This window comes from Gallus gallus, chromosome 9 (genome assembly GCF_016699485.2).
Source record: "Gallus gallus isolate bGalGal1 chromosome 9, bGalGal1.mat.broiler.GRCg7b, whole genome shotgun sequence".
NCBI classification, from domain to species: Eukaryota; Metazoa; Chordata; class Aves; order Galliformes; family Phasianidae; genus Gallus; species Gallus gallus.
Window position 1 is genome coordinate 3,583,216 of NC_052540.1, and position 26,706 is coordinate 3,609,921.

At 48.9% G+C, this 26,706-nt stretch overlaps 1 long non-coding RNA gene across 2 annotated transcripts; it reads right to left on the reverse strand.

The window, feature by feature from the left end:
- Nucleotides 1-27: 27 nt before the first annotated feature.
- On the reverse strand, nt 28-25,965 carry LOC121111489. Of its 2 annotated transcripts, none has more exons than XR_005862219.1 (5): nt 25,598-25,965; nt 23,421-23,512; nt 5,816-5,962; nt 2,959-3,639; nt 28-2,354 (listed from the first exon to the last, which is right to left on the reverse strand). It is a non-coding gene; the product is annotated as an uncharacterized LOC121111489 (long non-coding RNA). The 2 variants fall into 2 exon arrangements; XR_005862220.1 differs by having other exon boundaries at nt 25,589-25,965.
- Nucleotides 25,966-26,706: the final 741 nt, after the last annotated feature.

A 26,706-nucleotide genomic window follows, 5' to 3' on the forward strand; every position in this document is an offset into this window, starting at 1 on the left:
GACATTCGAGATCAGGCTCGGGGGGCTCTGAGCACCTGATAGAGCTGTAGGTGTCCCTGTTCACTGCAAGGCAGTTGGACTAGATGACCTTTAAGGGCCCCTTCCAATTTAAACAACTCCAGGATTCTATGACACATGGCACCATCAGGGCTCCTCACCACGATCAGTCTTCTTGGCTGCTGAAAAGCCACTTACATCCTCATTTCTCTTATGGATTGGGTAGGATTGGCAGCTCCTCAGTGGGGTGCGTGCATGGTTAAAGCAGAGTGAAAGCCCCTGTGCAAAATATCTCACTGATGAACATCCCACAGGCATTGCTGGGGATCCATGCCTGGCTGATGAGGTGTGAGGTGCCACCAGGGGGTGGGAATGGCCATATCTTAGGGCAGGATAAGCACTGAGGATGCAGACAGAAGAAAGCAAACTTAAAATGAGAGACAGGAAACATCCCAGTGTGCTGAGCAGGCAACAGCTGATGCCAAACACACCTCAGTTGCTTAAACCTTGATATCTGTCCTTTTGGGGCATTGCTTAACAGTAAAATTAAACAGTATACTTTAACCCTGTCCACGGACTTTCGCCCATCACCCATAGTGGACAGCCCCACCTGCTACCATGTCTTACTTCTACAGGTTGATTGGTTTATTCCATCTTCTGAGACATGTTATGGTGATTTGGTTTTTAATGTCAAAACCATATCATTGTTTAGAAATTGGTTCGACACTAATTGATTTTTGCTGTTGATGCTCTGCTTCTCCGCAGTCCTGGAAGTATGGGAAATAGGACCTATACAATCCCTCTCTCATTTAGAAAACTGATTTCCTATCTGACCTGAAAACTGAATATCTTTGGCTAGAAGACAACATACCGTAGAAAATGGTGGATGCAGGCTGCTGGAACCCTGATCTGGTGTTGCTCTTTTTAACCTCAAAAAAGTCCCCAACCCCAAACAAAATACCCCAACTCCTCCACATTTCCATCACCCGAGATGCAGACGAGGAAAACTCAGACAGCTGGGAAGCAGCACTGAGGTAGGAGCTCCTGGAGCTCTTCCCATGGGAAAGCAAGATATTTATTTAAAGACAGGACTGAATTCCAATAGACACAGGGAAATGTCAAAATATTGCACAGACAGGAAGAGGAACGCATACAATTGTCTCTGCAGCCTGCGCATAATGAATAACTCAGCACCCGGGCAATGCAAAAGTTATAACAAAGCAAGTCCAAGGAAGGCACTGCTAAATCGCTCTTGGCAGAGGGGAATAGCACTTTGATCCTTGGCCTGAGATAGCGTAAACAGAGTGTTGTTAAGGCAGGTAGGGAAGAAAAACGTAACAGGAGGAGGAATAGGAATCACCGAGTAGCCTAGTACATCTCCCTGAGCGTGGTCAGCTGGAAGCAAGCACCCTGCCTGCAGAGCTGTAGGAGGCTGCAGTACCAACCTCCCTCTGAAAAACAAGGGAACCGTGGCAGTAGGTTTAGGCTTGATACTTCGGGTCTGAAAGGCTGAAGTGAGGTGGATGCCCACCGTCATGAGCGCAGCATGAACAACTTGCAGCTGAGTGCAGGCATATGGCAAAGGAAGGCCTTTGGGGGTTTTCTGGGACACTGGGACTGCTTTCCAATAAAGAAGCGTTTGCAGGACAGCAACATTCAGGGTTTGTATTGGAGATCGCAACTGAAACCACCTAGAATTGAATTTTACTGCAGCACAGAATGGTTTACTCCAGCCAATTCCCACTATGATGCCTTTATTTATTCTAAGTTTATTCTCTAAGCAGGAATTGTCAATGGGCAAAGTTCTGTTCAGCTGCCTAAGACTTCCACTTTTCAAAATATTGAAGAGAATATTGAACTCGGCTGAAATCACAACATTCCTTTCAAATTCTCAGGTTTTCAGTCACTCCAGAACTGGCCGAATGCATAAAACTAAGAATAGAGGGAACTACATGATGTGTGTTTTTTTTTTGCCCTCCGTTAACACATTTGCTCTTTTTTTGCTGAATTTTTCTGTTCCCCACACTGCATTCACTCCTAAGGTCACATCCAGCCCAGACCCTGTGGACAGAACCCTACAGCGTGAAGCATGCTTGGAATCTTGAAGCTCATTTTGGGATGTGCAAAACGGGAGAACAACTGGCTCACCAAAAACTGCATCTGCTTTTCCTCATCACCTGCGAGCTGATGGCATGCCATAGGTGTAACGGATGGGAGTTTTCTGACCCGTTGGCTCCATTGATGGGGATGACAATGATGAAGGCAGTGTGGGTCTTGCTGCTTCCCATCAGCTTGTGGAGAGGTTTCACATGGGGACTTCCCAGCTGCCTGGCGTTGGAGAGCACTGCTGCGTAAATCTAGAAAGGATGAATTAAAAAGAAGGGCGAAAAAAAGAAAAAAAAAAAATAGAAACGGTGATGAATTAATCCTTCCCCGTGGCATTAGCACAACCCTGCACCTCTCCTCCTCGTCAGTGGTGAAAAATGCCTCCTCTCCACCAGCAATTACCCTGCCTTGCCTCGGCCCTACAGCCAGGCCCGCGGTGATGGATGAGCCCCGGCCCCGCGGCCATCTGCCACCCCCATCCTGCTACTGCACAGCGGATCAAGGGCGAGCAGGGAGAATGTGGCAGTGATGAAAGGCGTGTGGAAAAGCGTGAATTAGACTGGGAGGAGAGATGAGTGAAACGGAGCAGGGAGAAGGGAACAGGAGGTGGAAAGGTGGCAGGGGACAAAACTGGGGGCAAGCTGGTGCTTGGCCGGAGCACTCACTGTGCCCATTGCAGAGAGGTGGGAGAGGGGTGATGCTCGTGGGGGTTGGAGGGCTTCTGAGATCAGAGCAGAGACCAGCAGGATATATGCAGGATGGGGCTGTATGCAGCTGCTGATACAATCTTCCCAGAGGCAGCAACCCACCTCCTCCTAGGAAAAAGAAAAGAACGTTGCATAAAGTATATATTACCTTAGAGCAAGGAGTACAAACTCTTTCCACTCTAAAGGACGTGGGACAATGGTAGAGTTTAACAGCCTCACTATTTGTCTCAGCAGCAGGAAGCCAAGCATCATCTTGGATTCCCTTTGTGTTTCGTTCTCCAAAGGGATGCTCTGGGATGTCTGTGGGTGGGAAGTTTTTAACTGGAGGAATGTGAGAATATGTTGGGAACTTCCCTCCATCCGTAGGGAGAGAAGCCGTGGTGTTGCTGAGGGAGCTCTTCTAGGCTGGGCAGAAGCACACTGGAACCTGGCTGTCCACCCCTAGTGTTGTCCAATCTTTATCACATCTGTCAGACCTGCAGCTTTGACAATTCTCATTAAAGCAGAATCACTTGGGAGGGTACTAGGTTATTTGCACCAAGAACTCCAGATTCAATTTATAAGGCTAATAAACCCGTTTTCTTCACAGGCTTGATCCCAGATTTGCCCCGTGCTGCTCAGGTCAGATGGAGCTTTATGTTTGAGCCGAGATCCTTCTTCAGCCAGGATTTACAAACAAAAATAATACGACAGAGGAGAGGGCTGGTGCTTCTGAAGATGCTCCGAAAACGCTCACACAAGCAGAAAGGGGCCCACAAGAATTATTCCCCATACAGCAGCCAAGCCAAAGCTCAGGACGTCGTCCTTGCTCCGTCTGTCAGCCCAGCTCCTGAAAAAGAACAAATCTCATTAATGGTTGCCATAGATTTCGACGATGCCGCGCAAGGGCCATAACACGGCGAGGCTCTTTAGAATGGGAGATAAACCATTCTCAGCTTCACGACACTCTGGGTGCAGGAAGATAAACAGCATCTCCAGGGATGCTGGAGGAGGAGCACGCCGGCAGCACGCCCACATCTTGCTTTCACTGAGCTGCTGGGATGAGACCATGAGTGAGCATCCAGCGGCAATAGATGATAATTTCCTAAGGATGAGAAGAAAAGAAAAAGCTTCCCCTGACTTAATGTAATTATTAGCATTAATAATTATAGAAGAGAAGATGCCAATTAGCAGAGCTAGCCCTGTTTGCAGGTGGGAATAGCTGAGTTTACTCTTTTCCCCTTTCATTTAAAAGCGGATTTAGCAATAAGACTGTGGAGGAGGCATCCAAATGCATGTGTGGCGGCTCCTGCAAGGCCAGAATTGGGAACTGCTTGATGTCATTTGGGGAAAAACACCACTGGGAGGAAACGGCGGTTAGTGACAACTGAATAGGTGGAGTCATGGAGTCACAGAACGGGAAAGGACCTCTGGGTCCATCTGGTCCAACCCCCACTCAAACAGGGACACCCAGAGCCGCTTGCCTAGGGAGCATTCTATTAGGAAGCACTAACTGGGGAGTAGTGCATTAAGGGCCAGGAGTTCTTTGTTTCTAAAGCACATTCTTCTTCCACGGTCTCTGAGTATTTTTGTTGAGATAGGATGTGTGTGCCCTGATGGACCCAAGGCTGGGAATTTACAAGAAGAAGATAGTGGGAACAAGGAGGTAATGTTTGCCCATTACTGTTTTTTTTCAATGCCTCCTAATTTTGGCAAGCCACTTGTGAGCTAAAATATTAATTCTTAACTAGAGGAAACATTCTCCCCCTCCTTCCTCCTCTTCCCCCAGTCCTTTTTTCACATACTTTTTGGCTGATAGAAAGAGCAGAATAATCTCATCTGACGTTTTGGGATATATTCCCTGCAGGTGCTATAGAAGTGCCACCTGCTACCTGCGTGCTGGGTTTGATCACAAATCAGTAGCACCCAGTGCTGCACAGGATCTCATATTTTAATGGCCACCAAGTGCCTGGCTGCTAATGACAATACATCCTGAACTGTGTAGACTTACTCTGTAAATGCCGTTGTGCATGATGCTCCTTAAAACACCAGCTTAGGGGGGGAAATGAAAGAGTGAATTGGGAAATACTGGTTTCAACCCCAGCCTCAACACTAAGAAGCACCTCTCCACCCTCTGCGAGCAGCAATGGGCAGCATAGTCCTGTTGGAAAGCAAAGATGCTAAGTGGTGCATCCAGGGAGGCTGTTAGCATCCCATCCATCCCAAGACAGAATAGACTGATGGTTGGATTGGGTGATCTTAGTGGTCTTTTCCAACCTTAATGATTCTATGATCTAGAGGATGCTCCCTGACAGCACACCCCCACCACATCTTGGGCTCAGCTGATTTCCATCACTCCACTCCTCTGAGGACCTGGGAGCACTGAGAAGCCCTGAGTACAGCTCTCAGTGCCCTGAGCTCTTCTGACATTGGGAGAGGAGCATCCTGGCTGTCTTTGGGCCCAGCTGGATGGTAAACAGCACCAGAGCCATTTGCAAGCCTTCAAAGTTCCCACATGATTATGTGAGCAAATATTTGGACTGGAAGTGCTGTTAGTCATTATTTGCAGTTCATTTTCTCGTATTTGTTCTCTGTCTTCTAAATAAAGGGAAAAAAGAGAGAGGAAAAAAAAAAAAGACAGAAGCCAAGACGACAGCTCACAGCACTCACATCCAGCAGCACAAATGACACTTGTTTTTTCAGCTTTGCAGATTCCTGGGTGATGCTGCAGCACAGCAGCCCGTGCCAGGCAGTGGTTCACCCCTTGTTTGGAGCAGGGTCCTGAGCACCCACCCAGACACCCCTGATATCAACCCAACTTGGCTGGTGCACAGAGGTTTTCTAGATTTGCACCCCAGGCCACAGAAACAAGGGTTATTTTCCCTGCTTTTTGGCCTCCCTGGATTTGAGGGCTTTCCTGCTTCGCTGCTATTTGGCACCTCATTTGGAGGTCTGATCGTGGCAGCAGCTGTTACCCAGGCTCGGGGCTTAGCACTATTAATCATGTCAGGAGGCAGCAGCCTTACCTCCAGTGGGACATGCTGCAGCTGGTGGCGTGTTTGCTGAGGGAGGGTTTCCACCTGCCCATGTAAGTGCAAGGCTCCCTGGGCACCAGAGGCATGAGAGCAGTGATTACACATTGCAGGAGCTCCACGGCAGTGCTGGCATCCAAGCTGAAAAGAAAGTGTTGTTTGTTTTGGCATAGCCGGTGACTGAGGAGAACACTGAAGTCAGGACCCAGCCCCTGCTTGTGCCATTTTCTGCACCGGGGTCATCCCAACACCTTATTTCCATGGCATGAAGGGAAGTGATGGAGACACTGTCCCTGGAGGTGTTTAAGAGCTGTGGAGATGCGTCACTGAGGGATGAGGCACAGTGGACGTGATGGGGGTGGGTTGGGATTGGATCTTAGAGGTCTTTTCCAATCAGCATGATTCTCTCATGGCTTGGAGTGGCTTGTTTCTCCCAGGAAAATGTAGACAGAAGACATGTCCAGCTTTTCCAGCACTTCAGCCCTCACAGAAATCCCCAAGGCAGAAGCTCCTTTGGGTGAAGGTTTCTTCTCTGGCACCTACAGACAAGATCTCAGACCACTGGGGTCATTGGCGACAATAGGGAGCTACAGCAAAACCCTCCCGAATGCCCCCAGCCCCTCCATCTCCTCGCAGACATTCAGGGCTTTCCATGGTCTCCTGTAGAGATGGAGAAAAGATCTCGTTTCTGTGGAAAGCATAGACTTCTTGCAAGCACTCGTGCTGAGAACAAATGGGGCTTTCTGCAGAAATGGCTTCAAACATCCTCGTCGACAAGAAGAGAAAAAGACTGAACTGGTGGAAATAGGCGGCCCAGCGGAAATAAAGTTAATGTAACATGGCAATATCCCAACCAGCCTCTGTTTACCAGATAGTCTCTCCTCTGAGTCACACATTGATGTGACTATTAATAATGCACTGTTATAAAAATCCATCCTTGTAGGAGGAAGGATGCTGTCAAGACTCGAGTAATTTCTTATTTTCAGTGAAATATGGATAACATTTGTGTTGTGTTTCCAATCCCTCTTTTCAGGTTATTTTCTGTTTCCACTTTAATAATAATCTTTAGGACTAAAATAGCATCTTGCTTTTACAACTGGAGTGACCTTTAGTATTACACACTGATTAGCTGGGAACAGGCAACTTGTTCACTTTCTGTTCAGCAATAAATACTGCGACCTTCGCCTCAGTGGATTTCAGCAGGTTAAGTTGGTTTCCACTATTCCCAGTCTGCTGATGGGGAAACTGAGGCAGAGGACAAGAGAAATCACTTACTTGGCATTGCTGGGATGGGGTCCGGGAGAAGTGCTGGTGTGGAAGGATGATTTTCCCGACCAGAAGTAGTAAATGCTCTGATGGTACCCCCAAAAAATCAGCATGGTGCCACTTGAAATGCCTAAAGCTTTTGAAGAAACGCTCCATTCACCAATGCACACAACAGGGTTGACAGACGCAGGGTGAAAAGCAAGATTGCCATCACATCTACAACCTCAGCCTATAACTTCTTAGATAACAACTATGCAGGGAGCTCAGGTTTTCTTGACAGAGGTTTCAGGGCTATCCTTGGAATACAGAAGGCTCTCACCTCCTCCAAGAGGCAGCCAAATGCTGGAGAGCAACCTGGTAATGAAACTGCTGTACTGGAGCAAAGAGAAGAGCAGGCACCTTAGTGTGATGAACTGTGGCTCCCAAGAGTTCAGAAACCTTCAGTCACATCGGGGAAGCTGACAGGGTAGCTTAAAACAAAATAGTTATTAGGATAACAGTGGAATGCTGCATCCTCTGAAGAATAAGAGGCCAAAGGACAAGAGAAGAGGTGGCTCCTGCAGGTGGGAGCATGATGGTAATGTTCATCAGGTCTTTATCTGTTCCTGGGATTGCTCAGGTTGAGTTTCCTGCAGGTACGTCTGCCCAGAAAAGCTTGGATGGGCAACTTTAGCTCCTTGCCCATGGGGCTCAGCTTTTGAAATGGTTTTCCACCCTCTTTTCAAGCCCTTGGGCTGGAAACAGATACTGATATAGGGCAACTGGAGATATGAACTCACTCAAGGCCAGGCTGGACCAGGCTCTGAGCAACCTGACTGAGCTGTGGGCATCCCTATTCATTGTAGGGGAGCTGGACTAGATGACCAGACGACTAGATGAGGATTCTATGATTCTGTGTGCAAAGCATGGGCTGCTGGATGTGCTTGTGGGGCTAACACAGTGATCTCAGCTGGACTCCCAAGCCCTCTGTGACGCAGGAAACATTTGGTCCTGCATTTTTCATCCATCTTCCTCTGCTGCAGTCCTATCGCTACAGTACCACTGCCCATTTTCCCTCTGCATGTCCCCTACCTTGTTTTTGGGAGCATGATGTGCAGTGAGGGAGCCTAGAGGATGAATCAAGGACTGTCTGCCGACCTGGAGTACATCCTTTGGGTAAGGCCACCTGAGAACTGCCCTGGGCTGCTTCTGCTCTTCCCTGCTTTACTTTGCCTCCAGTGTGATTTAGCTAAGCGTGGATATATTTCTTTAATATTATTTTTAAAATTATCTGCAGCGATTAAATGAGAAAGGACATCATGCCAAGTGACCCCTGTGTACAATTTAACTCCAGGAGCACATCAGGAGCAAGTTACAGAGCAGCCAGTTCAAAAGTTACATCAGCAGGACGAAAGCAGCAGTAACTTCTGATGAAAAGAAGGAGGCTGAGGACACAGAGGAGCCAGCATCAGGGCAGAAACTGCCCAAACCAGAAGAGCTAGCAGCAGGAGGGATTCTCTGGCTGCACAACCACCTCCAAACAGCACCCTAATGATGCAGTTCAACGTGTGCAGATCAGCACTCTTCTATCCTGGTGTGGACCCTCTGACAAACCAGCCCCAGGCCCCAAGCAACACCCAGGTGCACAGCATTTGAGGGGCTGCCAGAAAGCCCTAGAGGCCTCTGCACCCCACAGCCACAGTTGGCTGTGATGATGTGATGATGTGATGGAGAGAAGTCACATTCAGTGACAAGATGCAAGACGGCAGCTGTACCCTGTCAGGCTGCTTCTTCTCAGCCTTATCCAGGCTTCCACGCAGCAGGATCTAGTTTCTCACCTGCCCTTTCTTTCATAAACATACTCATTCCCTTTTTAAGCAGGAGCAAGAGCCATCAAAGCTGGAAGATGTCTATTTTCTTCCATGATCAGAGGGGTTTTCTCCAGGGTTAGTTCTTATACTGTCTCAATGTGAGGAGAGTGACTGCCTCTCCTACCTCTCCATCTCCCTTGCACAGCTCCATCCAGCTATCCCAGCTTCCTGCCACCCTCAGGACACCCCCTGCAACCTCTGCACTTCAAGCAGGGAACTTGTAGGACCACAAAGAGCTCCCAGCGAAATGGATTCATCCCACCCTGGATTGCAGTCTTCAGGATGCTCCCAGTCCCACCCCGAGCTGGAACAGTGCTGAACCCAGCCAGGAACTGGCTGCCTGCACTGAGGTAAGAGTTAATTTTCACCTATGTTAAATGCTTCTTTGAATAATTTATTGGTTATTTATTCTGCCTGAGAGGAAGGTCGGGCCATGCATTTCAATGGAAATGCTCCTTGCAAAAGCTACGGAAAAGACCAATAATGATCGCTAGCTCTCAGCTGGACCAAGCTTTAAAGACAGGCTGATCAAGAACTGACAGATGGTGTTTATCTTGGGTCAGACCAAGCTTCACCCCCCACTGCTTCGCAGAGGGTTTTCCAAAACATGCCTGAAGTGCATCCCATGTCCCCAAATAACCTGCAGCCAGCAGTGACCCCTGCTCACCAGCCCTCCCACAGAGGCGGGAGGGCTTCTCCTCCCTTCAGCAAACAGCAGGCTTGCAGAGCACCCAGGTTAAGCCATGCCAATCCTTCCCTTTTCCCTCTGCCACGGAATCTCACGTGTCCCATTCCGAGCCAGGGCTGCTGCTCTTTGACTTTCATCATTTACAGCCAGTGGATAGCCAAGGCATTGCCCTGAGCAGGCAGTTACACGAGGGAAAGAAGGAGCAGAAGGCAGAAAAATGGCACAGTCTGGTCAACTGGATCTCAGATATACAGTGCCTGAGGTTCCTGAAGTGAAGGAGCACAGGCCTGCCCTGAGATGCTGCCACTGGAGAAGGTCCCCAAAGGTGCCCAGCTTTGAGATAGGGTGAAAGCCACACAATAAGCAGCTATTTGATTTCCCATCTGCGGCCCTCCAGAAGAATTATTTTGTGCAGTGTCAAAAATGAAAGGCCTCTCCAAACTTTGGTTTACTAAAGAAGAAAATGAAATAAACCAACAGTGTTTTCTTATCTCTTGAATGACTGTATTTTAAATGCATTTTCCCATGAAACTCGTGGCATTATGAATTATCTGGCAGGACAGCAGGGAAGACTGAGGTCCCTAAAACAACCCAGCACTGATGATACTCATCTTTGTTACCCTGAAAGTAAGCTTTTTTTCAATCAAGAAAGAAGTTTTCTCCTTCTCCGGAGGAATCCTGCCAGCTCCTGACAATGCCAGCATGTACATCTGCAGCACAGATTTCTCCTGGGACTTCTGCAGAAAGCCAGACTTGGGTGGGTTTGATCACGTTAAAAAATTGTTTGTTAAAGTTAATAGCATCTGCTTTCCTCCCAGAATAATGTCTGCAGCAAAACGATCCTACTGGGGTCCATATGAAACAGCAGCACCATATAACTAACTGGGATATGGTGGAGGTATTGGGGACTTAGGGTGATGATATTGCAGAACTGTTCTCTCATACCGACAAACAGATCACTACATTATAACAGGGAAAACACAAAGGATATTTATTATTATTGTTTCCAACCGAAGCTTGGTTTAATACACAACAGCGGATGGAAAGCCACAAGTGAAATAAAAATCCTCTAATTCACATCCTCACTGCTAAAATTGCAGATAAAACAGTGATCCTGCATGTGCAGAAGCCCAGCAAAATAGCAGGGTAGATAAAAATAATATATATGTGGCCGAAATCCAGAGTGCCTCAGACAAACCCTACTGGAAGAAACAGTTTACCATGAAGGAGAAGGGGAGGCAGCACGAAGAGGCCACAGCAGTAGAGGATGAATGATTTTATGGGCTTTGATACTTAATGGTCCCAACTGGAAATGACACAGAAGTCCCTGACATGCAAGGTGACCGGGCTGAGCTGCCTCCAGCCCTGAGCCGTCCCAGGGAGCTGCTCAGCAGGAAGGCAGCCGGCCTCCACGCCTGGCCCCAGCCCAAACCCTTCGGGCAAAAAGGCCCAAATTTGGCCACATTTCTGCTCTACAGACTGAACTCAAAGAGCAAACCTGTTTCTACGTGCCAGGAGGGTGCCGTTCTCTCACTGCAATTGCTCCAGTGGTGCCCACAGATTGGCATTATTGGCTTGGACCTAGAGGAGTTATCAGTGACTCCTGTCATTTCTGTGTCCCTGACCCCCAGCAGCTTGCCCTGACTGTGGGGCAGGGATGGCCCAACCACTTCCCACCTGCAGTTCCCAGCTCCACTCTGACACTCCCTGCAAACTAGCAAAGGGATTCTGCTTGGTCACCTCACTACTACCCATCCCCTTCTCCTTTGGTGGGAAACTGAGGCCCCACAGAGCCACCAGGACCCCTCCGCAGCCTGCTTTGGCCCACTGTAGGCTGGTGTCTCTCACAGATGGGCAGACAGTCTGCAGGGCTGAGTGGAATCTGGCCCGGCGTCCCTGCTCTGCATGGAGGCCCAGCATAGCAAAGGTGCCTCATACACTCTCCTTGCCCAGCAGCCTTCATTTTCACAGGCCTCACATCCTTGGGTCCTCCACCACCCTTCAGCTAAAGGCTCCTGGGCTGGAACAGCGCAGCCAGAACACAAATAAAACCCACATTGGTGCAATGGAAATCACTGGTAGAGCCCTCCAGACCGCTCCAGGGCCTGCGAGCACTAATTGCCAGCAGTCCGATTACATTCATGTCTCCGATGGATTTAATTGCTGAGCTGCTGAAGAGAGAAGTGACCTATTATGGATCATTGTTTACAGCAAATTAGTTCAGAAATCCCCATCCCTCAGCCTGTCATGCTCAGAGGGCAAACTCCCTCAGCTGTGCCCTGGAGGACTTGGCTGGTTCATTCATGAGAAAGCACTGAGCAAATGCACAGCCAGGGCAGGAACACTGCTGGCTGCTTGCAGAAGAAAGGGCTGAGATGAAAGGGGTCAGGCAGAGAAACCAGCAGTTCAGCTGAAAAAATCTCAAAGGAAAGAAGCTACAGAGGCTCTGCAGCAGCGGGGGGGAAGGCATAGGCACACCTACAGCACAGCTCAGGTCAAGGCTGAGGGCTCAGAGCTGAGTTAAGTGGAGCTGGCAGGGCTGAAGATGGGTGGTGGGGGTCTCAGGTGAGGTCATTCTGAGTAATTAGGGCTGCAGGGCCTACAGCTTCAGAGAGGGGATGTGTGCTTCTTGAGGAGTGTCTAAAGGAGGAGAAAGTCACAGAATCTCCAGGCAGCTTGAAATCTATAAGTGAATAAAAAGACTGGGGAGGGCAACTTTTGCCTTTGCAGGATGTGTATAGGGCTGGGCTGAAAAGATACTGAGAAGGATGCTATTATGGTCTTGCAGAGCCAGCACTGGGTAGTCACCCAGCCCCTCAGGGTGCACAGGGTTTTGTGTGCTGCTCCCTGGGCTGCGTTGCTGCTGTGCGTGGATAAATACAGTGCCAGAACCACATTATCTGGACTGTTACCTAGAGATAAAAAGAATTAAAGCAGGGGAATGCAAGCAGCTTAAAAACAGGCCTGCCCTTGACTTGGACAATATATTTCAACAGACCCATAAAAAGATCAGGGAATTCACTCAAGCATGAATAGTTACAAGCATAAAAGAATGGTGGTATTATATTTATTATTAAAGCCCTTTTAAAGCCCCCTTATTACAGATGGATTCTGAGCCTCTGGGGAAAGTCAGGGACAGGATATTTAGCAAAAATGTTATTAAAAATAGAAATTGTTTCCCATGACTTAACCTTATTGCCTGGGGGGAAATCACTTAGGTGATGTTATTGGAGATCATGCAGTCGGGAGACTGTGATTGTTATGGAAGACTACGCAGAAGGCTTCTGGAATGGCTGCAGCATTTCTGCTTCAAATTTACCTGTTACTCCTCCAAAACAGAGGGAGTCTTCTTCCTCAAGCCCACGTGCCTTTATTCAAGCTACGGCTGTTTCTGCAGCTCTGAGTGGCCAGTGGGGAGCACCCCACACCTCGTGGTGTGATGAGTAAAGGGTTTGCAAGACTGTTGGCAGCTCAGGATGAACACGAAGCATCTCTTTGTCACCTGGTGATTTATCACAAGGATACAATCCCTGTGTGTCATGTCTGCAGCCCCAGGATGTGCCCGGTTCATCCTCCCTGGCCCAGAGGTACCTTGGACTGGTGGTGAAAGAGGAGCATGCAAGATGGTGCCTTGGTTTGCTCGCGGCTCTAATTCTAGCCCAACGTTATTAATAGAAAGCTTATTTCCTACCTGAGTTTTCTTTAGCACTGTGAAAAGGTCCAATTATGACAAATTGGTGTTTTCTGTCAGAAAACCTCCTCTGTCCCACAGCCATGGCCAAAGGCTCCTTGTCAAAGCAGCACCAAGTGCAAGCCAGGCATTACATTCTTTGAGAAATATGGCTCCAGAGACCACGGAAATGCCAGCAGACTGCTGAGCTGATCAGATTGTCCTCTGCCTTCCTCCTGGGATGCATATCAAGCAAGATGGGCAGATATCAAACATTCATCACAAGCACTTGTCCCTTCAACGGCTGACATTGGTGCAGCAAAACAGTTTTTGATCACTTGAGCTTAATGTCACTGCAATCATTGCCTGGAATGTAATTTTGTCTTAAAAAAAAAAAAAAAAAAAAAAATGAAGGGAGGGAGGATAACAAACGAGACTCAAAGGTCTCCTTGCTGTAGAGAAGCTGGCTCTGAAGTTTTGCTGCGAGCATCAAATCTCAGCAAATTCTGTAAACTCCCCCCCTCGCCCTCATACTTGGACACTTTCCTCTTGCTTAACGATATTCCATCCATTACATAACTTCACAGATACTAAAGATCAGTATTCGGGAGTTCAGCTTCATTATTAGTACAGTTATGGTCCTTTGGAGACTGAGCTAATGGCCATTTGTCTTCTTCAATCCAATTAACAACAACCCTCTCTGGACACCACATAGGCTTACACTCGGCGACACGCCATACATCCCCTCCTCCACCAGGACACGACCCTGTCTCTGCAGACAGGAGCTGACTCCCCCCTCGCCAGCTGCATGCTATGCCTTCGAGCAGCACATCAGGAAATGGCATGCTAATTTATTGAAGAACTCAACTGGGCAGAGCTTCAGCCGAGAAAATCCATTTATCGATGGCCATTCCCCCTCTGAAGTGCTTGAGTAGGTTGACAAAGACAGAAATGTGTCTTTCTGACCAGCCATTACAGCTCTTCCCAAGGAGGACATGATCACATCCTACAGCAAAAGGTAAAGGGTAGAAGCTGAAGGTTAGGGCCAGACCCAGGAAGAGTCTCAGCACTTTTTAATAAGAGTTTATAGCTGCGTGCAGCTCCACTGCTCCCTTATGTCAGTGTGACTCTTCTGCACAGCTGCAGACCATGGTACATTTATTTCTCTCTTATCCCTGGTCTCCACCCCGTGCACACTTGTGTCACCAAGCTCTAGAAGCCCCAGCTAGGAGATGCTCAATGCAAACATGTTCCTCTGTGACATTCCTGCCTTTCAGCATGCCAATAATCCCCCCAGTTCTACAGAGCTATGGCTTGCCTTTGCATCCTCATCCTCTTCCCTTTCCACTTCCAGTTCCATAAGGAACTGCACTATTGCCAGATTTCTGCCAGAGCAGTGCTGGGTCAGCATTAGAGTGCTTTGGGTTCCCTTGGAGACATGTCGTGGGGATGTGACTGTTGACCACTGACCTCAGATCTGTCACAGCTGGTGACCAAAGCCATGCACGCATACCAAGACACACGATACACCATGCTTAGCTCCCAGCAATACTCAGCAGAGCTCTGCAGCAGTGTGCAGAGGTCAGAGCCAGTCTGCTCCCATAAATAATCACGCTCTACTCCTGGCACATGACAGTTCCAATGGAAAGCATTAATTGCTGGCGAATCGCTCTAGTAGCAATTCAACTTGACAAATCCTTTATCAGATCAAAGTTTATGTTGACAAGGTGTGGGATTGTCTCGTTATTTATGGGCGCAGGGTGTTGGACTCACCAGGAGCTGTCAGGAAGGACATCCTTACTGCTCCACAGCAGCTGTTCCCTCCACCTTCACCAACAGCCAGCAAACTTCTCATGAGACGAGCAAGCAGTACATGCAAGGGGACACCTCAGCCTGAGCACTGGGGTTTATTTGAGGTCCAGACCCCTCTTTTATCCCTTTGCTTAGCCTTTTGGGAGTGTGCCTCCCTGCCAGTCCCAGGATTCCAGGGGATGGAGCAGGCAGAGCCCTGCTCTGCTGCTGCTGTAAGCAGCGGTGATGGGATCACTGAGACGTAGCAAGATTTATCACTTGCTCCTGAAGAATGATTGCCTGCTTGGTGTCTTCAGTAAATAATGCTCTGCCTGCATCATCTGGGGACATCATTAACCCGGGAGACTGTGACACCACTTAACCCTTCACTGCTCTGTGTGGCTGCCTGAGATGTATGGGCGCTCCTTTCATGGACATGGGAAGGTGCACTGCCAAAATCTTCTCTGGCAAGGAGGAATGCAATGCAGACGTTGCTTTGTAGAAGGAATGTAGGTGCTTTGTAGAAGGAAATGCAGTACTAAGGAGCTCCTCCATGGGTTTTAGCAGGCATCTTCAGGGCCACTTTGTCTTTCCTTGCCTAGTGGTGCCTCCTCACTGCTCACAGCTCCTGACTGCCCCTTCACTACGGCTGTGGCTGAAACACTGGATTTAATTAGCAAACTCAAGCTCGAAGGGAAGCTGTCTGGCATCTCAATGACCCTTGCTTTGAACCTTTGCCAGTGAACTCCATACTGCCAACATCCATCGCAGCCCAGCCTTCTGCTGACCCCAGATGGGGCAGGGGAGGAATCCACTGCATGGACATAGCCCCAAGTGCAGAAAGAGCTGGTGCAGAGTTGTTCCAAACGAGACACTCATTTGGAAGTGAAAAAGTTGTAAAAAGCTTACAAAGCTTCTTGTTGGAGAAGTGCTGCGCGATAGGCTTGCTGGAGGGGTTCAGATGCTCCTGGGAGCTGGGAGATAGGGCAGAACCCAAGGGGACAAGCAGGGGACAGCAGCCAGCCTGCTTGCACACAGCAGCCCTTGGTTCTGGGCTGATAGGTGAGGGCTGGGTAATTTCTCCTTTGAGCCTTGTTCGGGCTGGTTCACCACCACTGAATCACTGTCTCCCCAGGAGGTGCCTTTCTGCAAGGCACATCTTTCAGCTTGTAGTATTAGGGGCCTGCAGAAAAGACCTGTTTTATCCTAGGAGTCAGTGACATTTTAATCAACTCTTCTGCACATTTGAATGTTACACTTTTCCTCCACATTTCCCCAGGCATTTCATGGTTTCGATGCAGTTTTGCCGTTTTCTGTATCCTTTCAGTACCAGCCTTCATTTCAAGCCAGCCCTTACAACTGAGCTGCTCCAGGCTGATGAAGTCTGTGACAGCCCCGCTCCTTAGCTTGGTGTTTCATTCCCTCCCCACCTCTGAGGGGAGCAGGGGCTGAACCCATTTCCTCCTCTCCCTTGCTTTGGGCAGGGTGGGGAGCTGTCGGCATCTTTTCACTTTGTTATTCCTGTTCTATAGATCCGCACCTTCCAAATGCATTCGGCAGTGATAGGTGCCCACTGCCAGCTGCTCCTTGGCTCTCTGGCTGCATGGATGAGGTTTGTTTTCACTGCAGAGCATACATTAACCTGTTCTGACCACTCCACCCACCTACACCCCGACTTCCCCTTGCTACAGATACACGGCCATCCTTTTGCCATGCCATAGGCTCCCAGCACACCCCAGCCAGGGAGCCTGAAGTTCAGTAATCCTTCCTTATCTCTCTTGAGATCGGATCACTGCCTTAAGCTCTGCTCCAGGGGGCTTTGGAAGCAGCTTAAGCTCTGGTGCGTGACTCAGTCCTCCCCCTTAGCTCTTCACAGGGGAAGAGTGAGCCTTGTAGCTGCCTCCAGCAAGGTATATTGCATGGTCCTGCAGTGCCGAAGCTCTGCTGCAGCAAAAAGCATCTCAGGCTGCCTGTCCTCCATGTGATGCTCCCTTGCCGGCACCCACGGCCCCTGGGGCTGCCCAGTGAAGCCAGATGATAGACACAATGACAGCAGGACAGCTTTTGGGACAGATAGAGGACAGAGAGACTTTTCCCAGCCTCCTTTCTCTGGATGAGAAGGAGCGATTGCCTCATACTGCTCAATTTCCTGGGCTGCTTCCACAACCTGCTATTGCCACACTGTCACTTCTCTACCTCACCTTTAGCAGTGATCAGCCCAATCCATCAGCAGTGCTCCTGAAACAAAGCACAGGCCTCCTACACAGCAGCTGTATCCTTGGAAAGCACTGGGAGCCCTGCATCCCACAGCATAAACCCCCAAAGGCTGCAAGGCTGGCATTTCAAACCTCCACTTATTATCCCCCTTCCTGCAGCCTCCACCTCCCCAAGCGCCGACATGCAGCGTTTTCTCTAATCCAATTCATCACTGGGTTGTTTCATCCAAGTCAGCAGATGCCCCTCTGCTCAGGTTACTGATGGATCGATCTATGCCGTGGTCTCAGAGCTTCGATTCCCCTCCTGACATGGCAAGACAAGAGAAGGGGAGGTCAGAGCCCGGGGGAACAGTAAGGGATGAAGACATCCCTGCACACTGCAAGGGGCTGCAGTGCAGGGACAGGACCTGCATCCCTTGGGAGCAGCCCAGCCTGGGTGCTGCAAAGAGCAGGCTTGAGGCTGAAAGCAAAGGCAGATGCAGGCTCAGAGGAGCATGCAGAGCTTGACAAGTAGTTACAGGGTCAGCTGAGGAGGTGGCCCTGCATTCTGGTGGCTCACAGAGGCCAGAGCTGCTATATCACCCAGGCAGCTGACCTCCTCAGCCCACGGTGCGAGGATGCTCAGGAGGGGCACCATGTTTGTCAATGCGTGGTAAATGTAGTGGTGCTGAGATTTAACAGCCCGGAACTACAACGGGGACATTCAGCACATTTCCCCTTTGAGAGCAACACGGAGAAATGTGCTAGGCATTTCTGAGGAGGAAAATATCTGGGGGCCACAACCCAGCAGCTTTTACATTCAGGGTCCTTAATGGATTTCTCCCTACCTTTATCATCCTCCAGTACATGTGGTCAGTCCAAGCTCTGTTGTCTCAATCCACAGGAGTGTTTGCTGAACTCTCAGTTAGATAACGAAACCTCTTAAGGAGTGAGACAAAGTTCCCAGAAGTGGTTTTATGACATCCACATCACCTAACCCTCCTCCTCAGCAGAACTCTCCCAACAAAGAGTCATTCCCTGGCTATCCAAGTGCATTTTCAAACCAAAGCCTCAGAGAAGGCTGGCCTTCTACCTCACTTCTCTGCTCTACTTGGAGAAAACCTTCAAGGAAACTAAAGGGAAATCTCTATTCTTTTCACCTCCCGTGATGAAAAGCTGCCAAGTGTTGTGGAGGTGGCTACTACACCAAGATGATGTTGACCTTTCCAAGAGGGCAAAAGAATCATCTTTAGTAGGGTGCCCCAGCTTTGTCCCTAGTTTAAGGGGCATCCTACTCACCTCTGAATGAGAATGGCAGCAGCGCAGCAGCGCAGCAGCAGCAAGGGGACAAAAGCTAGAACAATGTCATTGCAAAGACTGGGACACACCGCATCAGACCTGTGCCAGAACTGCCACCTATCAGCAAAATCCAGCGAGATAAAGAGCTGCAGCTCTGCACAGTCACGGTGCATTAAATAAAGGTGCCTGCCCTCGAGCCCTCGCTCCTCGAGCCCTTCACCCCACACCCCATGGGAGGGTGGGTATGCATCATTAGGATGGCACGCCAGCCCCAGACCTGGCGGGTCACACTTCCTGGACTTGGTGAGCTCAGCACAGTGTAAGCAACTCCACTCAGAAGCATCAGAGTGACAGTTAAGGTCTGTGCCCTTTCCATTAGCTTTATTTTAATTTGAAGCCGCACTGTTCATTACTTCCATCACATCCAGCCTGAGCTGACTCTGCATAAAAGTCCCTGGGGCCCTGATTGCACACTGGCCATGGGACAATCTGACCAGCACTGCCACCTGAGCACTGGTATTTGTAGGTTCAGATGCCCCAGGTCCATTAGGACACTGCTCCATCCCTCCTTGTATGGCTGTTGCTGATTGCTGGATTAGCAGACCAGGCACTGAATTCTCCTTGTGGGGCTCTGAGGGATGGATGCAGGGTTCTGGTGTCACCCCGGGGTGACAGCATTCTCCTAGAGCTCTCATTGAAAGGATGTACTGGAAGTGCAGGTATCTTCACAGCTCATCAGCTACGCTCTGCTGTCAAGTTGGGCTCAAACACAGCACTGCAAATAAGGAGGAAGCTTGTAAGGAAGCCTGACACCAGCAGCAAGACAGGTTGATCTAAGAAAGATTTTCTGCTTTCCTTTGATGTAAAAGGAGGAAGTCGTGAAATATAATCTTGCCTTGGTAAAAAATGCTGGTGTGCAGCTCCTGCCATCTCCAGTCCATATATTTACACAGATCCTTGAGCAGAGACAGAGCAATCTGCAGGGATGAGCATTCAGGAAAGCAAAGCAGAAGGTTTCCTTGCACATCCTCACACGCCACGCACCAAGCAAAACACATTGCATCAGGCTTGCCCTCACATGGTGACCCAAAGGAGCCCAGCAAATGCATGAGGCTCCAGCCAGGAAAACCCTGATCTCGCTTCTTTCTGCAGCAAACCACTAGTGCCACCCATTGCACACAGTTATTGCCTTCCACTACGGGTGGCAAAGCAGGACAGTGCTGGGCAGAGCCTGCAGCAGGAGAAGACCCCATAAAGCATCGCCCCAACAAGGGCCAAAATTTGATTCCAAAAGCAACAAGCAAGAGAAAGGATGATCCTCATGCAGAGGGGTTGCTCTGTGCCCCAGATCTGCTCTGCTGAAGAAATTCTGTCTTTAGGGGCAGAAACTTCCACACAAACCCTTGGCCAACCAAGAATCCTACTCAACAGGGAAGACAGCAGAGGGCTTAAAAACTGGAGGCCAGATAGAAAGCAAGGCAGAAAGCAGAGCATTGTGCCGTGACAGCAGCACTGACTGGAGGCAGTGCCCAGCAGATCAGTTATACTGAGGCTGTTGACAATTAAAGAGCCATCCCAAGCAACTATTTTTCATCAGAATTGCTTTTCAGGCCCTCAGTTCAGGCATGCAAAATATACACTCATCAATAAGGTTACATATTACACGTTACTCTGTAAAGTAGATATACAGATCCCTGCCCCACCAGCGCTGCAGTTTAAGCACAGAAGACCAGGCAGGGAAGTTGAAAAGCATTAACACAGCTTCTGAAATGGTGCAGATAAGGAGAGAAATCCTAGCAGTCAATGTTAAAAGGTTTTGTGTTTTAGTAAAATATGCATTTTTGTTTTGGTTTTGTATTAGAGTATTTATATATTGTTAGTGCAATTTACTGAAGCTGTTCCCTTGCTTGCAAAAGGCTGGGTTTAGCAAACATTGGCTGGTTAACTATGTTGTTACTTAGCAACCCTAATTGGATTTCAAATTGGAGATTTTGTTTTGGAAATATTACCTGTATCACTTAGCACTGTGAAATAAGTCCCCACCTCCATCACACAGATAAACCCAATCAGCATTCCACGTTTGCAGGGGTTTAATCTTGTTTGCGTGCCCCTCGGACAGCACTGGTGGTGGGGAACCTGGGAGCCTGGGGACAACAGCTGTCACCTTGTTGCTGCCTGCCCCATAGCGGGGAGCACTCCTTGGTCCCACAGAAGGGCTGAGAAAGGCCCAAGGAAGACAAAAGGGGAGCTGGTTTCTGTAGGACCCAGGCAAATGATGCTCTTGGTGCAGGTGTGCAGGACCTGGCAGTGTTGCAGAGCAAGTGGTGAGCAGGGTGTTTTTGGGACATTGTTCTGGCCAGAGGGTTTCCTGCAAAGCCCTTTGATTGTTTAACTCCTTCATCTGCTGCACAACAACAGAGATAAAGAGTGATAATGAAGTCCTGTCCAGAGGGAGGAGAGGAGATCACAGAGAGGTGTCAGCCTGCGTACTGGGCTTATGGTGGTGCTCTAAAGATGTTAATTTCCATTTTGAGGAGAGGTGAAGCAGTGTTCTCTCTATGGGAAGGGATCTGAGAGGACAGGGATGTATGGGGGTGGGCAAGGTCCTAGGGCTCACCTGATGGGACAAGGCCAGTCCCATTGCAGCGTGATGCCACCTCTGAGGCTGGCACAGCTTCCAGCTCGATGGGTCTAGCCTAGGCTTGGGCTCCTTCACAATGAATAAGACCTTTTCAGGAGCTTCAGTGAGCAACTTGAAGGCAGGGGAAGATCACGTGAAAGGAGAGACAAAATTCCCTCCATTGGGTGCTCCCATTGGAGCCAGGCCGTGTGCACACTGTGAGCACCATCCCAGCATATGGAGCAACCTGGTGGTCAGCAAGGGCTGCTCCCTTCAGAGGAACAGGACCATGTGTTGAGACGAGCAAGGAAAAGCATCATTATCCTGCTGAAAATGTAAATGAAAGTAGGTTTATTTTGCCTCTGTTTAAATTGCCTGAGATGGTGTTGACTTGCGTGTTAGAAAACCAAGCCCTGAACCACAGATTGTTGTGCTGAACCTGCCACCTCTCTGCAAAGCCCTCCAGCAAATGAAGCCTGATGGAGGCTGCTGAATCTTCCTTGGCTCCAGCCCCACTCTGTTCGCCAGCTTCCAGATGCATTTTACAGCGGTTGAGGGCTTTTTATTGTTGCTGGAGGATTTTAGCAAACCAAACGTTGAAGGACAACAGATCTGAAAGTGCAAACATTCCTATGACAGAACTTTGCTGAGAACAGTCGGGGTGTTTTCAACCAGGATTAAGTTACAATTATATGGGATCTATCCTACCTGTGAATTAACCAACGTGCCCAACGAACGGAGATGATGTTGTGTTCTGTTTGAACACCCACAACCAAGGGACATCCTTTATCTCAGGATGCATGGGAGTTTTCCCATCTATTAGTGCTTCTAAAGCAGTGCTTGCTGTTGCTGGGGCTGCTCACGCCTGACACCTGCCACTCCATCCTCCCTCGCCATGCACCTCAGCAGCTCCTATTTTAAGATCTTTAAATGCTACGAAAAAGAAAGCATTAAAGAGAACGAGCAAAGCTCCTGCATAAACTCTGCCTTTACAGCCCTATCAGCATTCAGCTCGCTTTCCAAATGACCCCGATCGGCAACAACGTGCCGTATATTCCCACAATTAAACAACATTTGAACTTGTGTTAATAGCAATAGAACAATTATCTGGAACAGCCAGCCACTGAATAAGCAAGCCGTATCATCAGGAGTCAATCTGGGTGCAAATAAAGAGGGTGAAGGAGCGAAATCTTCCATATAAGGCATAAAGATTCTTTACTTTACTAGTGGCACCATAAAATCAGTAGGCAAACGATATATTGAATGTCAGAAGCAGATATCTACTGAAATACAGGTGGTGTTTGGCTGCTTAATTGTAAACCTTGTACTTACACTGGAAAAAAAGAATCTTTGGTAGTCTTTAGTATTCTGAGACTGTAAGGAGACATTTGCCTGGTCCTGGCATCAAGAGTATTCTGACTACGTTGGAGCTTTGTGTGGGAAAGCAGAAGCAGCACAACAGGCTGTAATAATGCATTTCCTCTGTATTCCTCCTGAAAACAGAGGAGCAGAACCTGGCTCTGAAAAGGAGCCATGACCTGAGCACTCTGAGAAAGGTGCTGGAGGCGCAGAGCCCTTACAGATGTAATAACAGCAAAATTGGAAGCGTTCGTTCAGATCTTTTGAACTGGGCAAGTTGTGCTGGATGGAGTCCTGCAGCTCCATCCATTTGCGTTTTGGAGGTGCTGCATCACTGCCCCAGCTGGTGCCTGCCTCGGCCACGGGGTGGGGGGTTTCTTATTGCATTTCTCACCTCTTATTCTAATAAAGCTCATTGCTCATTCCTGGCTGGAAGAAGACGTAATAAAAATGATGGGAGGAAATTGAAGGCTAGCTGGGGTTAAGAGAGACAATAACAGAACTGCTTTTACAGGGTAATCTGCCATCCTTTGGTAGCTAGAGCTAAAGAGGGTTTCTAAATCAGCAAGAGAATTAAAAATACTGCGATCAGCTAAAACATTCCTTTCCTTTGCACATCAAAGAGGATACCCACAGGGACAGATTTGCTGCTATAGAGTCATTTCCACCATTTTTTTACAATAAAAAATGAAAGCTTTTTCTTTTCTTTTTTTTTCTTCTTTTTTTTTTAGCATCTCCTACCCCCTCCTTTTAGCAGAAAACCACTGTGCAGAGCAAAATCCCCTTCCTCTGCTCCCAGAAAGGCCTCCAACCGATGCAAGCAGTGATGGCAACTAAAATGTGGGGGCTCTCATGCTTTACCTTGGAATAAACCTTTCGTGGACTGAAATCCCTGGAAGACAGAAGGAAAATCTGCGTGGAACAGGTTGGTGGGAGTGATGTGGGACTTGTCCCTGCATTTAGAAGAGAGGTTGCATTGATAAACTGGGTAAAACTAAGCATGTTTCTGCCATAAGCAAACCATACCCCGCACTCCAAGCCGGCCCCAACCTCTCTTTTTGACTCTTGCTGAAAAAAGGGCACTGCTCAAGGTTGTGTGTAATTCTTGGGCCCATCCCTCAAAGGAGTTAAAGCTTTGCTGTGCAAGGCAGCCACCAGGCTTAAAGACCCCCTGTTTCTTCTGCAAAGCAGCCCGATTCCCCCAAATCTTGTGTCAGGAAGCCGGCTGCAAGTGCTCTTCTTGGCTGTCCTTCATCAGTCCTACCCTGACACACAACTACACACTCTGCTTTCTCCTTTTCTTTCCTGCCCTGTTTCCCATCTCCTGCTTTTTTGGATTCAGGGAGCAGTCACCCCTTGGGCTGGCAGATAGCACGGTGTAGTGTGGCATAGTGTGGCATGCTAGTGGTAGGTGCACCAACCAGATGTTGCTGCAGCTCTGGTGGGGACACAGGAACTCATGCTACTTGGTGGCCTCCAAACAAGCCCTGCAGCACGTCCCTTGTCCTTATAAAAGAGGAGCTGAGCACGGATGCCTTGTGCTGATATAAACTAGACAGCCCCAGTGAATTAATTGCAATTGGAGCCTATAAACACATTGCCTCTGCACAGTGCAGCCACCCTGATTCCCCTTTATCACTACCCCTGAATATAACCAGAGCTGACTTACAAAAGCACTGCCAGGCCCACAGCCGGCAGCATGCAGTACATTCCATGCCATCACCATCCCCAGGTCTGTCCCGTGGGTTCATATGTGGCTGAACCAAACCAGCTCCGCTCCTTCCAGGCCCATGCCCACACCACAGACCCATTGAGACAGCTGTCACCCCTCTACCTCTGCACTTCCGTGCTGGTATCCATAAGGAAATCTCCACACCAACACTGCAGCCGCCACCAATGGAGACACTGATTAAAGCATTCAGAAGTCCAATAAAAATGCTTTATGAGAGCTTCTGTCATTGGCAAAGATTTAGGGAAGAAAATTAGGCTCTTCCGTGAGCCAAAAAAAAGAGGTCTTCCTCTCTCATCAGACAGACCCTTTGTAAGTGGCTCCTGGGTTCAGGGAGAAGCCCAGTGGAACCGGTTTGCCAGTGGTGGGAGGGCAGGGGGCTTGCTTGGCAAGCATCAGTAATGCAACCAATTAAGAGGATTAACAGCAATCGATAAATGTATATTTTTATGGCAGTAATATCACAATATCCCAAGGTGCCTTCGTCCCCAGTGTGGCAGTGTTGGGTCACATGGCACCATCAGCTCCCAGCACTGCCCTGCAACCCTGCCCCAGGATGCTGGGTTCAATCATTTCCCACCCCTGCACCCCAAAGGACACATCATCACATACACCCAGTAGAGGAGGACCCTGATGACGTCCGTCACTGCTCTGTGCTCATGTCTGGCCCTCAGCATTTGCTAAAAAATGCTTGCAGGGGAAATCGCCTGCTGCCTGGCTGGCTTGGGAGGGAATACCTGGGCTGGGCAGAGAGATTTAAGGAAAGCAAATATCACGGGGCTCATGATGTAAATACTAAGAGCAGGCCAAATGCTCTGTGATTGCTCTTAATTATGCAAATAGGAAAGAGAAGGGACTGCACGGGAGCCTGTTTTCCACCCAGAACAGGGAGTGCTCGTGCAGAGGCAACTGCTGGCATGAAATCCGTTTGTAGTGCTAAGGCAAAAACCATAAATCCATACAAATATGAGGTATCCCTGTGAATGAAAGCCCAGAACGATTCAGAGCCACTCCCGGTCTCTGTTTGCTCTGCCTGTGTGGGGCCATGAGCTGGGTGTGGAGCACACAGAGCATCCTCCTACTCCTGAGGAGGAAAAGAGAGGAGCAGACAGGGAACTTCATTTTAAAGGGATGCATTCCTGCTCGCTGCGGGAATGCAGACGTGGGGTCATCCCTTTGAGTCTGCTGGGAAGAGCTGCTGAAATCAAGCTGACTGCAGCAGCGCCTTTGTTCACAGAGCCTCCTGCTAGGAGGGACTTTTATTTTATTTCAAAGGCTCAGCAATTTGGATGGGTTTAACCTTTCTTACGTTTCCTTTGCACAATAGCGCAGATGAGCTCCAGAGCCTTCTTCGAGAGCACAGGTTGACACAGGAGATTGGGGAGGAGGCAGAAGGCACCATGCAAAGCCAAAGGGACCAGTGCTGTCATTTCCAGACGTGACTCGCTTGCCAAGCTTCCCCGGTATCAAGAAGAACAGAGCTGGTTTTCCACAAGCAAATATCACAATGCGGTCCTCTCATGGGGCCATGGTACACAGTGGGGCCACCCATCCCATGCATAGGGAAAGACAATGGCATATAAGCAGTTCTAAAATACTTAAAAGAGGGTGATGATCACAATCTAGTTAAAGAAAAATTTGCTTACTCATCCTAAGGATCAGGGCTTGCTAAGCACTCCCATCCCATCCCATCCCATCCCATTCATGGGCTGCGTGTGCCCCAGGTCTGAGCTGCAGCCCAGCTCTGCTCAGTGGAGCAAAGCACCACAAACACCCCCAATCATGGGGAAAAGGCGATTTCTTAGCAGAGCAGGGCAGTGTTCCTTTGATGTTAGAACAACAAAGGCAGGCGCGCAGAAGGGAAGGGAATCTAAATGCCGATGAACAGCAGGCTACGTTTCAAAGCAACATCAATAGCTTTGAAAATCAATTTCTCCCAAGGAAGCAGACTGCTCCTCCCGGGTTCCTCCAGAGCCCTGAGTCCTGCTCTCCCACTTGCAAAGTGCTGGAGCCATTCCTCCATAATGCAATTGCTGGAAATCCGCTACGGAAGCACAGAATCTTCTCCACTGCCTGCTTAGCCAAGGCAGGAGACCGGGCAGGGCTCATTCCACATCACATCACCCTCACAGCCCCAGTGCATGGGGGAACCTCTCAAAAGCAATTCTTTTGTGGGCAATGGGGGTGTGTTCCTCACTCACTGCTATTCCATGAGCTCAGGGCTCTGGAGCTATGCTCCTAGGGCATAGGAGCAGTCATTGCTCTCGCTACTTATCGTCACTGCTTACTTTGGAACAGTTCCTTAACAAAAGCCATTGGTTTTGTGTCAATGTTTCCTAAGCAAAATATTTTGAGTATTTTGATTGTTTTATTTGCAATACTCGTTTGCTCAGTCTCTTAAAACCAGATGCAATTAAC